The sequence below is a fragment of the Pleurodeles waltl genome, chromosome 7 (assembly GCF_031143425.1).
Source record: "Pleurodeles waltl isolate 20211129_DDA chromosome 7, aPleWal1.hap1.20221129, whole genome shotgun sequence".
NCBI lineage: Eukaryota > Metazoa > Chordata > Amphibia > Caudata > Salamandridae > Pleurodeles > Pleurodeles waltl.
In genome coordinates, this window is record NC_090446.1 from 668,411,350 (window position 1) to 668,425,640 (window position 14,291).

Here is a 14,291-nt window from a genome sequence, read left to right on the forward strand (position 1 = left end):
TGGGTCCAGTCCTAACAGCCTTCTACAAACACTGTTCTCATCTTGCAGTAGTTTTATACAATGATGGTATCTCGATATGGCTGCCCAAATGAGTCAAAACAGGAAGGCACTTCCATTAATATACTTCCAGGGGTGAGGTAAGTTTGCTGTTGACACTAGCGGCACACCTAAACAGTGGACCCCAGGATTGGTTAAAATGCATGCAGCCATTAGAGAGGCAAGATACCCAGCAATTCTGCCAGTGAAACCTAATGCTCATATAGGGGAGCTCACTGACCCTTCCATCTGTTTGAGTCACATATTTCTTGAAAATACATGTACATACCTAGAATGAGCAAAAGCAATCCCTGACACATGTTTTGTTATCATTATAGTTCTTCAGAAAAGTTGTGCTTTGTCCAGACACAAGGAAGCACCCAGCATGAGGTGTTGCTTTTGCTAATTCTAGTTTGACTTTATTGCTACTTATCAGTCCGAAGCTGTAACATTGTGCATGGTGTGGTGAAAGCCATTTGTCCTTTTACAGCTTTGCATGGATCGCACTAAGCTAATCTTGTGCTTAAAGACTTTGCTGTATAAATAGCAAAAGATTTTGCACCTCATTACAACATTGGCTGTAAATCCTGCTTACCGCCGTGCAGAAGACCGCCATCACACCACTGCGGCGGCGGAATTCCGCTACAGCGATTACAAACCACAGCCCGGAATCCGCCTAAATCCAGACACCCAAACAAGTCCGCCACACCACAGGTCAGTGATAAACTGGCGATAACAAAACCTCCACCGTCACGCCAACAGGAATACGCCCACACTATCATGACCCACGAATCCACGTGGCGGTATTTCAACCGCGGTAAACCATTGGCGGTACATACCACCGCGCTCAAAATACACACACATATATAAAACACGACCACATTGGACAATTTCAAATACACACACCTGTTACACATACACACACCCAATACAATATAAAACACACACCCACATCACCCACAAACCCCTACAAGAAAAATTCCAGAAAGAAGGCCAGAAGGAGACACCACCATCGGCAATACTAGCATCCACAGGCACACAACAACATCACTCACACAACGTCCACGCACCTCAGACAACACACACAAACACATCCCCTCACACATCACAACACACACCACCTCACACATAACCCACACCACACCATGGCACCGCAAAGACACCCCAGGTTCTCTGAGGAGGAGCTCAGGGTCATGGTGGAGGAAATCATCCGGGTAGAGCCACAGCTATTCGGATCACAGGTGCAGCACACCTCCATTGCTAGAAAGATGGAGCTATGGCGCAGAATCGTAGACAGGGTAAACGCAGTGGGACAGCATCCAAGAACATGAGATGACATCAGGAAGAGGTGGAACGACCTACGGGGGAAGGTACGTTCCATGGTCTCAAGACACCAGATTGCAGTTCAGAGGACTGGCGGCGGACCCCAACCTCCTCCCCTACAACTAACAACATGGGAGCAGAGGTCTTGGCTATACTGCATCCTGAGGGCCTCGCAGGAGTAGCAGGAGGAATGGACTCTGGTAAGTCAAATCTTGTTTACCATATCCCCCCACCCCACCTGCATGCCATCACATACCCTCACCCTCCCCCTCACCCCCATCACTCCAACACTTCACATCTGCCCCACCATCACAACCCACCCATCCCAATACCAAGCCCTGCATGCAACAACAAAGCATGGACACCCATCACCAAAGCATGTCCACTACAGATACCCACACAGATCCCCAAACCAATTATCACACAAGGTCCTAGACAAGAATGTAAGCACTGGGGTACGGAGTCACCCACCCATTGCACATGATGGAACACACAGATGCAATAATCCTGCCTTTACACCCCTGCAGGACCCCTACCCAACGTCACTGGACAGGAGGTTCCAGACATGTCCACTCCACCCACAGAAGAGGCCCACAGTGATGACAGCAGCTCTGTCCAACTGGATCTAGATGACCAACCCGGCCCATCTGGGACCTCTAGACAGTCGGTTCCCGTGACACTGTCACAAGCCACCACAGAGCCTCCCCCCACAGGAAACACCAGCGCAGCACCCACCCAGCGGGCCCATACCTCTGTCCCCAGGACAGGTCAAGCAGCAGTGTGTCCACCACTAAGGGGAACCCAGGCAAACTCACAAACCCAAGAACATCAGGGACCTGGGGGCAGTGGCAGTGGGCACACGGTTCAGGGGACAGAGGCCCAGGAAAACCAGGGAACTGGGAGTACTGCTGTGCGACAGGGGGAGGACAGAAAAAGGGAACCCACTCTCCACGAAGCCCTCTCCAACATCATGGGAGCATACCATAATTCCCAGGAGACGATGGCAACAGTACTGGCCAAGTTTCAGGAGACCCAGCGGCTGCAGGAGGAACAGTATTTGGGGATCAGGGAGTAACTCAAGTCCATCAACACCACTCTTTTCACCATAGTAGGGGTGCTGAAGGACCTTGTGAACACCAGGAGGGACACTGTGGCACAACAAGGGGCCCTTGACACTAGCCTGGATGATGAACTGCCCACCACCTCTGCCGGCGCTAGTGGACGGGAGGAACCGCCACAGGACGACGACACTAGCACCCCACCCCCTGCAGATGGAGAACCACCCCACAAACGGTCCCTGAGATCCAGGACAAAGACAGAGAACAATGCCAAGACCCCCACCAAGAAATGAGACCACCCTGAATGTCATCCTTCTGTCCCACTTCGTCATCCTGTCTATCCTTAAACTGCCCTGGCTCCACTTCCTATGCCCCTTTGGTCAATGCACCTGTGAAACAAATAGACTGGACTCTGCCATGGACATTCCTCCACCATCACCCCTGACCATTTTACAACCCCCTCCACTCATTTGCACTGAAATAAACAGCCTTGAATCACAAAACAATCTGGAGTCAGTCTGTGCTTTCACAACTGTGTATTTGCTATAACTAAGGAAAATAGCAATGTCGATTGTATAGTCAACATACCTATGCCACACAGCTCTAGTCCATGAGGTAATATAGCAGACGTCACACAGTGGGACCCACATCTGTGAAATGGAAAGGCAAAGTAACAAGTCAGGGTCCATACACTGGGTGAAAGTGACAGACATATGATAGGTCTAACAATTGTATGAGATGTGGGAGGCAGTGATGTCTTCTTACCTGTGTTTCACTGGAAGTATTGCTGGATAACGGTGATTCTGTTGTCGATATCCTCTTCTTCTGCCTCCTCTTCTTCACTGTCCACAGGGTCCACAGCTGCCATAAGACCTCCTTCTGGACCATCCTCCTGCAGAAAATGCACCTGTCGTCGAATGCCAGGTTGTGCAGAATGCAGCAGGCCACGATGATCTGGCACACCTTCTTTGGTGAGTAGTAGAGAGAACCACCTGTCATATGGAGGCACCGGAACCTGGCCTTCAGGAGGCCGAAGGTCCTTTCTATCACTCCCCTAGTTCACCCATGTGCCTCATTGTAGCGTTCCTCTGCCCTTGTCCTGGGATTTCTCACTGGGTTCAGTAGCCATGACAGGTTGGGGTACCCAGAGTCACCTGCAAATATCGAGGGACAACTGTTAGACACACACTAACCCTTAGGGACAACCCCAGACCCAGACAATCATTCACACGGTATAGTGTCCTTGTCCTCACCTATTAGCCACACACGGTGCCTCTGGAGTTGCCCCATCACATAAGGGATGCTGCTATTCCTCAAAATGTAAGCGTCATGCACTGAGCCTGGAAATTTGGCGTTCACATGGGAGATGTATTGGTCTGCCAAACACACCATCTGCACATTCATTGAATGGTAGCTCCTCCGGTTTCTGTACACCTGTTCACTCCTGCGGGGGGGGGTACCATGGCCACATGTGCCCCATCAATGGCACCTATGATGTTGGGGATATGTCCCAGGGCATAGAAGTCACCTTTCACTGTAGACAAATCCTCCACCTGAGGGAAAAGGATGTAGCTGCAGATGTGTTTCAGCAGGGCAGACAACACTCTGGGCAACACGTTTGAAAACATTGGCTGGGACATTCCTGATGCAATGGCCACTGTAGTTTGAAAAGACCCACTTGCCAGAAAATGGAGTACTGACAGGACCTGCACTAGAGGGGGTATTCCTGTGGGATGGCAGATAGCTGACATCAGGTCTGGCTCCAACTGGGCACACAGTTCCTGGATTGTGGCACGATCAAGTTTGTAAGTGATAATGATGTGTCTGTTTTCCATTGTCGACAGGTCCACCAGCGGTCTGTACACCGGAGGATGCCGCCATCTCCTCATCTGCCCCAGTGGACGTGCCCTATGGACGAGAACAGCTAGCAGAGAGTCAGCCAACACTGATGTATGATAACAAATATTTATTGCACACATTTGTTCATCTGCAATGTGCCTGTCACTGTGTGTAAGCAAGACCTAGATAGGTGTGATGCTATTAAAATTAATGCCATGTGGCCCCCTGAAATGGCGGCTGCCTGACCTATAATGTGGGACAAGGGGATATGAGGTAACTGCGCTGGTGTTCTACACCGTCGCGGTAGGCAGTCAAAGACCGCAGCGCAATCCTGCATTGGTTAACATTGGACCCTATGGGTCTGAGGAGCCAATGACGATGTACGCCGGCGGCGACGGTATGCACCGCTGCGGACGTGACCGCCATTTTCTGTCTGTTCTCTCACTTGATACCTGACCTTCGACAGGAGAGGAACTACACTGCAAGTGCTGCTGTGACCTCAGTCTGGAAGTGACGATGGCTCATGTGTCTGGGGAAGGGGCCTCTGCCTTCACTTTGGAGGAGTTGGAGAAGTTAGTGGATGGGGTCCTCCCCCAGTACACGCTACTCTAGGGTCCTCCAGACAAACAGGTGAGTACACTGAGAGCATGCTGTATGGGCAATGCTTGTTTGGAGTGGTGTGGATAGAAGATAGAGAGGGGGACTGAGGCCTGCATGAGCGGACGGTGAGTATATGTTCATCAGGGCAAGGGTGGGAACGTGGGTCAATGACTGTGACAGTCCGGATGGTTCCAGATTAATCTTTTCCCCTGTACCATTCCACTAGGTCAGCGCCCACCAGAAGAAGGATATATGGCATGCCATCGCCAAGGACGTCCGGACCCTGGGGGTCCACCAGAGACGGAGCACCCACTGCTGGAAAAGATGGGAGGACATTTCGACGCTGGAGCAAGAAGGCAGCGGAGGCCCAGCTGGGGATGGCCTCCCAACGTGGGAGGGGTGCCCGTCGCACCATGACCCCCCTGATGTTCCGGATCCTGGCGGTGGCGTATCCGGAGTTGGATGGGTGCTTGAGGGCATCACAGCAGCCACAAGGGGGTGAGTACAATCTCATTCACCTGACTCTGCGCACATTACGAGGTGTCTGGGTGGGGGAGGTGGGCTGTGGGTTCCTCTAGGCCAGGGCGAGTTTTGTAGGCAAGGTCCCTTCGTGAGGCAGGCTATGTGGCACCCCAACCCCACCAGTGGTAATAGCCAACTACACCTAGTCAGGCTCCTCTGACTTCCATGTGTGCAGCAATTGTGCATAGGCCTTGTACCCCATGTCCCTGTGACTAATTAGGGAACTCTAAGTGCATGGCGTAGTGCAGAGGGCTGCTGTGTCTGTAGTGTCCGCCAACGGTAGCGGTATTGCATGCACTGAACATGTCTTTCTTCTGTCTTCCCCCCCCCCCCAATTTTTGTGGTCTCCCTGTTCTTGTGTGCATTAGCATCATCATGCGGAACAGCAGTGCCACCGGAGCAGGAGGAAGCTGCATCCCACATGACCCTGGAAGGCGACACCACGGAGTCTGAAGCCACCATTGGGACGGAGGGCGAGGGGAGCTCCACGGCGTGGACAGGAGGTGACATCAGCGACTCCTCCTCTGATGAGAGCTCCCTTGCGGTGGCAGGCCCCTCTGTGCCCCCTTCATCAACAGGTACAGCCGCCACCCCCCCTACCAGCACCGCCCTCCAGCAGCCCCTCAGCGTGTGTCCCATGGCCGCTCACCCAGGAGGGTGCGCATCTCCTTCGCCCCAGGCACCTCAGGCCCTGCTCCAGTCAGCCCTGCTATTGACCTCCTGAGATCCCTCACTGTTGGGCAGTCTACCATTCTGAATGCCATCCAGGGTGTAGAGAGGCAGTTGCAGCAAAAAAATGCATATCTGGAGGGCATTAATTCTGGCCAGGCAGCCCAACAGAGAGCATTTCAGGCTCTGGCCTCTGCACTGATGGCAGCCATTGTCCCTGTGTCCAGCCTTCCCCCTCCAACCTCCTCCACCCAGACCCAATCCCCTGTACCTCAGCCTATCCCAAGCACACCATCAGACCAGCATGCACACACATCAACACACAAGGGAGGCTCAGGCAAACATAAGCACCACACATCTCACTGGCACTCACACAAGCATCACATACCAACATCCACTGCCTCCACTGTGTCCCCCTCCTCCACATCTCCCTTCTCCCTCCCTGTCTCGTCTCCACTCACACCTGCATGCACTACATCCTCAGCCACTACCTTCATCACCAGAACGCCCATCACCACACACCGCTCACATGCACTCACCACCCCCACTACCATTCACACATCCTCTGTGTCCTCTCCCTGTGTGTCTGTGAGCCCTCCTCCCAAAGTACACAAACGCAGCCACACACCCACCCAACAGCCATCCACCTCACAACAGCCTCCAGCCCATGCACCTTCACCCAAAGTCAGCAAACAAACACCTCCTACATCCAGTACCTGTTCCTCCACTCCCAAACCCCCTCCATCTACACATCCCAGTGTGTCTAAAAAGCTTTTCCTATCTAATGTTGACCTCTTCCCTACCCCCCTGTCCGTCTCTTAGGGCCCGCCTTTCCAGGTCCCAACCCAGCACCTCAGCCACCACATCACTGGGCACAGTGGTGCCAGCAATTGCGGGCTTTTGGAGTGCGCCAAGGAACAGGGCTGTCACTGTTCCACGGAGCAAGGGCAAGGACATTCCGCCACGTCTAAAAGTAAAAAAGTTGCCCACATCCCAGAGGGAGAAGGCCAAAACACCTGCCACCAAGGGCTCAGGCAAAACAAAAATGGATAGTGGCAAGACAGCTGTGCCACCATCCAAGGTGGGGAAGGGCCAGAAGATCAAGGGCAGGTCCAAGTCGACGCCAACCTGCACGGCGGACAAGGCTGCCACCAGCACCGCCGCTACAAAGACCGCCACCAGCACCGCATTCACTGAGCCCGCCACCAGCACCGCAGTACCTGAGCCCGCCACCAGCACCGCATGACCTGAGCCTGCCACCAGCACCGCAAGACCTGAGCCCGCCACCAGCACCGCAAGACATGAGCCCGCCACCAGCACCGCAAGACCTGAGCCCGCCACCAGCACCGCAGTACCTGAGCCCGCCGCAAGCACTGCAGTACCTGAGCCCGCCACCAGCACCGATGCCACAGAGCCCGCCACCAGCACCGATGCCACAGAGCCCACCGCAAGCAGCGATGCCTCAGAGTCCACCGCAAGCACCGCCGCCAGCACCGATGCCACTGAGGCAGCCGCAAGCACTGCCGCTACTGACACCGCCGCCAGCACCGCCAGCGGCCCCGTGACATACTGAGCCAGTGGCACCACCGCAGGCATGGCTGCCATCCCCTGTGGTTAGCCGTCCGAGGCTGGTGGTCAGTTCCAGGAGACTGGGCAGCTTGCATGTTGCACCACCGTCAGTGTAGTATCATATCCACTACCTCAGTCCTTGGCAGGATGAACTACTCTAGGCACAATGCCCCCTCCAGAACCAGTGGAGTATCACATCCACTACCTCAGTCCATGGCAGGATGAAGCACTCTGGGCACAAAGCCCCCTCCAGAACCAGTGGAGTATCACATCCACTACCTCAGTCCTTGGCAGGATGAAGCACTCTGGGCACAAAGTCCCCTCCAGAACCAGTGGAGAAAGGCATCCACTTCAGAGACTATGGCTTTGCACTCCCCAGGATGCAGCAGTGGGCAAACCACCCACTGGAGAGACTTGAGAGACTGTGGCTTTGCAGTCCCCAGGATGCAGCAGTGGACAAACCACCCACTGGAGAGACTTGAGAGACTGTGGCTTTGCACTCCCCAGGATAAAGCAGTGGGCAAACCACCCACTGGAGAGACTTGAGAGACTGTGGCTTTGCATTCCCCAGGATGCAGCAGTGGGAAAACCACCCACTGGAGAGACTTGAGAGACTATGGCTTTGCACTCCCCAGGATAAAGCAGTGGGCAAACCACCAACTGGAGAGACTTGAGAGAATGTGGCTTTGCACTCCCCAGGATAAAGCAGTGGGCAATCCACCCACTGGAGAGACTTGAGAGACTGTGGCTTTGCACTCCCCAGGATACATCAATGGGCATGGAGCCCCCTCGTGGAGCTGGCGTCGTGCACTCATCCGGCTGAGGTGCCCCCTGTTCCCTTCCCCCTGAGGTGCCTGTTTCATTTCGATCTGATGCCCCAGTAGTGTTCTCCCCATTTGGAGTCTGGTATCGAGTGTGGGCCTCGCCCATGCATTTTGGGCCCAGTGGTCCATGGGCTATGAATGGTGCACTATCCAGACTTGTATAGTTGGTGTACATAATTGTTTCTACTGTATTTCAAGTTCTGACTAATGGATTTTTCATGATTACAATAGTTCAAATCATTTTCTTTTGTCATTGCGTTCTTCCAGGAGGGGTTGGGGGGGGGGGTAAATGTAATGTTGCAGCATGTATGAGTGTGTATGTTGTTGTGGGTGAGGGTGGGGGTGGGTGTATTACATGTTGCGTGTGTGTATCGCTCTCTTTTCCCTCCCCCTCCCCTGTGTTGTAGGTGCAGTACTCACGGTGGTCGTCGCTGCCATTGTTCGTGCTCCTGGTAGAGGAGCAGGAATACTATCGCAGGGAGTATTTGGAGTTCAGGCTCCATGGCATCCTGGTTCCTCGTGGAATGTGTTGAGGTGAGTGGTTTCCCTTCCAAGTCCTGTTTCCGCCGTGTTTTTGTTCACATTGATTCCGCCCCGGAAAAGGTGACGGATTGGCCTCTCATAATAGTGTGAGCGGTACATTGTCTTCCGCCTGTCTGTTGGCGGTCTTACCGCCGCTTTAAAACTGACCGCCAGGGTTGTAATGAGGGCCTTTGTCTCTTTCTAGCTTGGTGTGGATGGCATTGTGCTAATCCTATGTTTAAAAACTTTGCTAGAAAAACAGACTTTTGAGGTGAGCAAATTTATAGTATCACTGATATTGCAGGGTGTTTTATACTGGGGCTGCTCTCCAAATAAACTTGGGAACTACCCAGAGCTCGTTCTTATTTTTTGCATAATTTATGTGTCACTCTAACCCAGAAAGGGCTTCATATTTACTTATACTGGGTGCTCCCTTGTGTCTGGACAAAGCTAAACTCCTCGGAATAACTCTAATAAGAGCAACACACATGTCAGGGGCTACTTTTACTTATTTCAGGTTGGCTTGGATGGTATTTTACCCATCCAAAGCTGTAATACTGTGCCTGTAGTGGTGAATGGCTTTTGTCATTTTACAGCTCGGCGAGGATGACACTGTTTCAATCCTATGCTTAAAAAATTTGCTGTACAAATGGCAAAATACTTTATTGCATATTTATAAGCTTGTCCCACATTAGTGTCATTTTTCTGAAGCTAATGTAGCCCGAGGAGGCCAAAATCCTTGTGCCATATTTACAAAGTGGCGCAATGCATGCATTGCGCTACTTTGTAACCCCTTGCGCTACATTATGTCTGCGCCAGGCATAGTGTATGTAAAGGGGGCGTTCCCACTTTAGGGGGCCTGAAAAAATGGCACAAGTAAATCTAACAGATTTCCTTGTGTCATTTTTTACGGCCCTTTTAACGCCTGCTCAAAGCAGTCATTAAAAGGGGGCTTCCATTATTTATAATGGGCCCCTATGTACTCTGCAGGAGTAGCACCGATATTTTGGTGCTACTCCTACAGAGTACATCAATAGCGTCATGAAAAGTGATGCTATTGCCCCCACCCTGCGCCATGCTGCTCCGTATTTTAAATACGACACACACATGGTGGCTGTTGGGGGGGGCGATAAAAGGCACCACATTTCTTAAATATGCCCCTTTGTCCCTACGGACAAAATCATAGAAATTCACCAGTTACAGTTAAAGTTACGCTAAGTAGCTACAACTCGTGCTCTAAGGTGACCATAACTCATGCCTCCGCCATGCACAGTTTTTTAGTCAAAATTGTACGCAAATATTACATTGATGTTATCAATTATGTTATTAAAGATGTTATGAGTACCATAATTTCTAGGGTAATTAGAAGTGCATGGCAAGGCACAAGTTATAGTAATCTTAGGCATGAGTTATAGTTACTTGAGATAACTCTAACTAAAACTGGTGAATTTCTATGGTTTTGCATGTTTAAAATGTTATTCTAACTATAATGTTCCTGTAACCTTTGGCTCATATTTTATTATGTGGCTCATGTTTTATTATTTGCCCCGGGGAGGTGGTAGTCCGTGGGGCTGTGGGGGAGGCCGTAGGGCCTTCCCCACTTTTAAAAGCATTTTGCCCGGGCTGGCGGTCCCTGGAGTACAGGGGGCCACGCAGCCCCCTGCTCATATTTCATTAATTGCCCCGAGAGACAAGTAACTATACCTCATGCCCTAAGGTAACTATAACTAGCGCCCCTGCCATACACAGCTACCTGATCAATAATTTTACTGTAAATGTTACAGTGACATTATCAATGATGTTATCAAAGATGTCAAGAGTGCTGTATTTTGTGTGGTACCTTCATCCCCCACCAAGCACCGGAACCTCCTGCCACTGAGCCATCGAACACTAACCCAGAGCCCCTCAGTTGCATACTCCTCAACATTCGTTCCTTCTACAAACACGCTGTAGAACTCTGGGACCTACTAGACCCCACCCACAGGGACATCGCTTTTCTTACCGAAACATAGACAAACTCATCATCAGCACTAGACATCGTCATCGCCATCTCCAGAAACTACACACTACTCCGCAAAGACCTGCCTTCTTGCCCAGGCAGCGGCCTGGCCATCATACACAAATCCACTCTTAGCCTGACAACCAATGCAGAAGAAAACTCCCCCCTCATGGAGCACCTCCATTTCCAGATCCATGCCACCCCCAAGTCTACTTTCTGCAGCACCCTCATCTACAGGCCACCCGGCCCCCTGCCAGCCTTCAGCAACTCCATCACCGACATCATTTCTCCCCACGCACTCGCCTCCATGAACTACTTCTTCCTCGGCGACCTCAACTACCACATCAACAACTGCAACTACATCAACACAGCTTCCCTGCTCGAGAACCTCACCACAATAGGACTTAAGCAACTGGTCACCTCGCCAACACACAACGCGGACACACTTTCAACACCATCTTTTTCTACCAGCAATAACATCACCGTCGGCAGTACCTCTACCCCTCCCTGGACTGACCACCACTTTGGTAATTTCACCATTACTACACCAACCGTCCACCTCCGCACACTCTGAGCCCCAAGCAGAAAATGGAAACAGATCACCAAGGAACACTTCACCAATACCCTCAGCAAGTCTCCCACACCCCTCACCACAGACGTTAACATCTCAGAATGGAACATTCACCAATGGATCTCTGAATGTGCCAACACCCTAGCACCTCTCTGAAAGACCTCAGCTAAACACCACTTCAAGAAGGCCAGCTGGTTCTTCCCTACACTCCAGGACTCCAGGTGCACTTGCAGACAGGTAGAGAAAAGATGGAGAAACAGCAAGTCCCCGGAAGATTTCGAGACCTTCAAAGCTGCCATCAAATTCCACCACCACCTCATCAGAGCCACCAGGAAAGCCACCCTGCAGGACCGTATCAGCGCCACTGCACCCAACACCAAAGAGGTCTTCGTCGTGGTAAAAGATTTCACGAAACCCCAATCAGGAACAGCAAACATCACTCCATCTCAAGACCTTTGCGACAGCCTAGTCAACTTCTTCTATCGAAAAAGTAAAGACATATGAGAGCTTTGGACCTCAAGATACCCCGAGCCCTCCAACTATTCCGCAACTCTGACCCTCTGAACCCTCACAGATCTTGCACCATTGGACCACCCTCCCCACGGACGAGACCTGCTCCATCATAAACAGCTTCCACTCCTCATCCAGTATGGACCCCTGTCCTCACCACTTTTTCAACAAAGTCAACACCTCCATTTCACCTGAGCACCGCCACACCCTCAACTGCTCCATAGATACAGCTACCTTCCCCAAGAACTGGAAGCACACTGTGATCAGCCCGCTCCTGAGGAAACCCACGGCCAACCCCCCGGATCTCAAGAACTACAGCCCCATCTCTAGGCTGCCTTTCCCAGCCAATGTTAGTCAAAAAGCCACCAACACACATCGAGGACAAAAACATCCTGGACATCTCCCAATCAGTTTTCAGGAGCAACCCCAGCATGAAGACTACCTGCCTCGCTACTACAGATGACATCTGCTTGCTCCTTGACCACGGCCATACAGCAGCCCTCATCCTACTAGACCTATCAGCCGCCTTTGACACAGTTTCACACTTCTGCTCCGGACTTCAAACAGCTGGCATCCACGAAAAGGCCCTACAATGGATACGCTTGTTCCTGTCTGGCAGAACACGGGGAGTAAGACTTCTGCCTTACCTGTCAGATCCTATGGAGAACAGCTGCGGAGTTCCACAAGGCTCCTCTCTGGGCCCTACACTCTTCAAAATTTACATGGCCCCGCTTGCATCAGTCATCAGGAACCACAGGCTGAACATCGTCTCCTATGCCGACGACACCCATCTCAATGACGAAAACCCCACAACTGCCAAGAAGAATTTCCAAGACTGGATGGAAGCTGTCAATGCCTGGATCCTCATCCTGGAACCCTCCACATCAGCCCTGGGTGACTCCTGGCGGCCAGCCACCATCTGCACCTACCAACCCCAACAAACCACTCACGCAATCTCAGTTTCATCCTGGATTGATCACTCACCATGACCCGCCAAGTCAACTCAGTCATATCCTCCTGTTTTCAAACACTCCAACTTCTCTGGAAGATCTACAAATGGATCCCAAAGGACTGCCACAGAACAATAACCCATGACCTGGTTACCAGCAGACTCGACTATGGCAATGCCCTCTAAGCTGTCACCACCCAAGAGAACCTAAAGAAACTACAGCACATCCAGAACGCCTCTACCAGACTCATCCTGGATGTTCCCCCACCTCAAACACATCACCAATCACCTAAGAGACCTCCACTGGCTTCCTGTCGAGAAAAGGATCAACCTCAAGCTCGTCATCCACGCATACAAGGCCCTCCATGACCTAGGACCCACCTACGTGAACCAGCGCATCACCTTCTTCTCCCCCACCAGACCTCTCTGCTCTGCTCAACAGGCACTAGCCATTGTACCCCACATACAGAAGACCTTGGCTGGAGTAAGATCCTTTGCCTACCTCGTAGCAAAGATCTGGAATACCTTGCACCTTAGGCAGTCACCATCGTTACCTCAATTCAGGAAGGACCTCAAAACCTGGCTTTTCAACTCAAGTACAGAGGCAAGCTCCATCAGTGCCTTGAGACCCTTACAGGTGAGTAGTTGCTCTCTATGAATCCTGATTTGATTTGATTTGGTAATTAGCAGTGCATACGAGGGTGCGAGTTATCCTTACCTTAGGGCATGAGTTATAGTTATTTGTGACAATTCTAACTCTAACTTGTGAATTTCTATGGTTTTGTACATTTAAAATGTGAGCCTAACTATAACATCCCTGTAACCTGTGTTTTTTAAGTGAATTTCTGTTTTAAAAAATTCTATTTCCTAATTATAACGTCCCTGTAACCTTTGTTTTATTTCAGTGAATTTCTATATTTGTTTTAACGTAAAGTATTTTTCATTACTATACATTAATAAAACCTGTGCTACACATGGACCCTATGGTCAACCCCCTCTAACAACTCAACCCCACTCTGCGCACGGCCCTTTGCCCATGCACGGCAGGAGTTGGCAATAGCCTGTCTCTATGGGTGTGAGAATAGGTGTATGACGGTGTTCCTGGGGGTGAGAGTGGCTGTGAGAGTGTCTGTCCGAGTGGGTGCATCAATGTCTTACTGGGTGCGTCAGTTTCTGTGTGGGTGTGTGAGTGGGTGAAAGAAATTAAAAAAGAGAAATTAAGAGATAGAGAGCTAGAGAGAAACAGAGTGAGAGAGAGAGAGGTAGACAATGTTTTAGACTTTGGTGAATGATATACTTA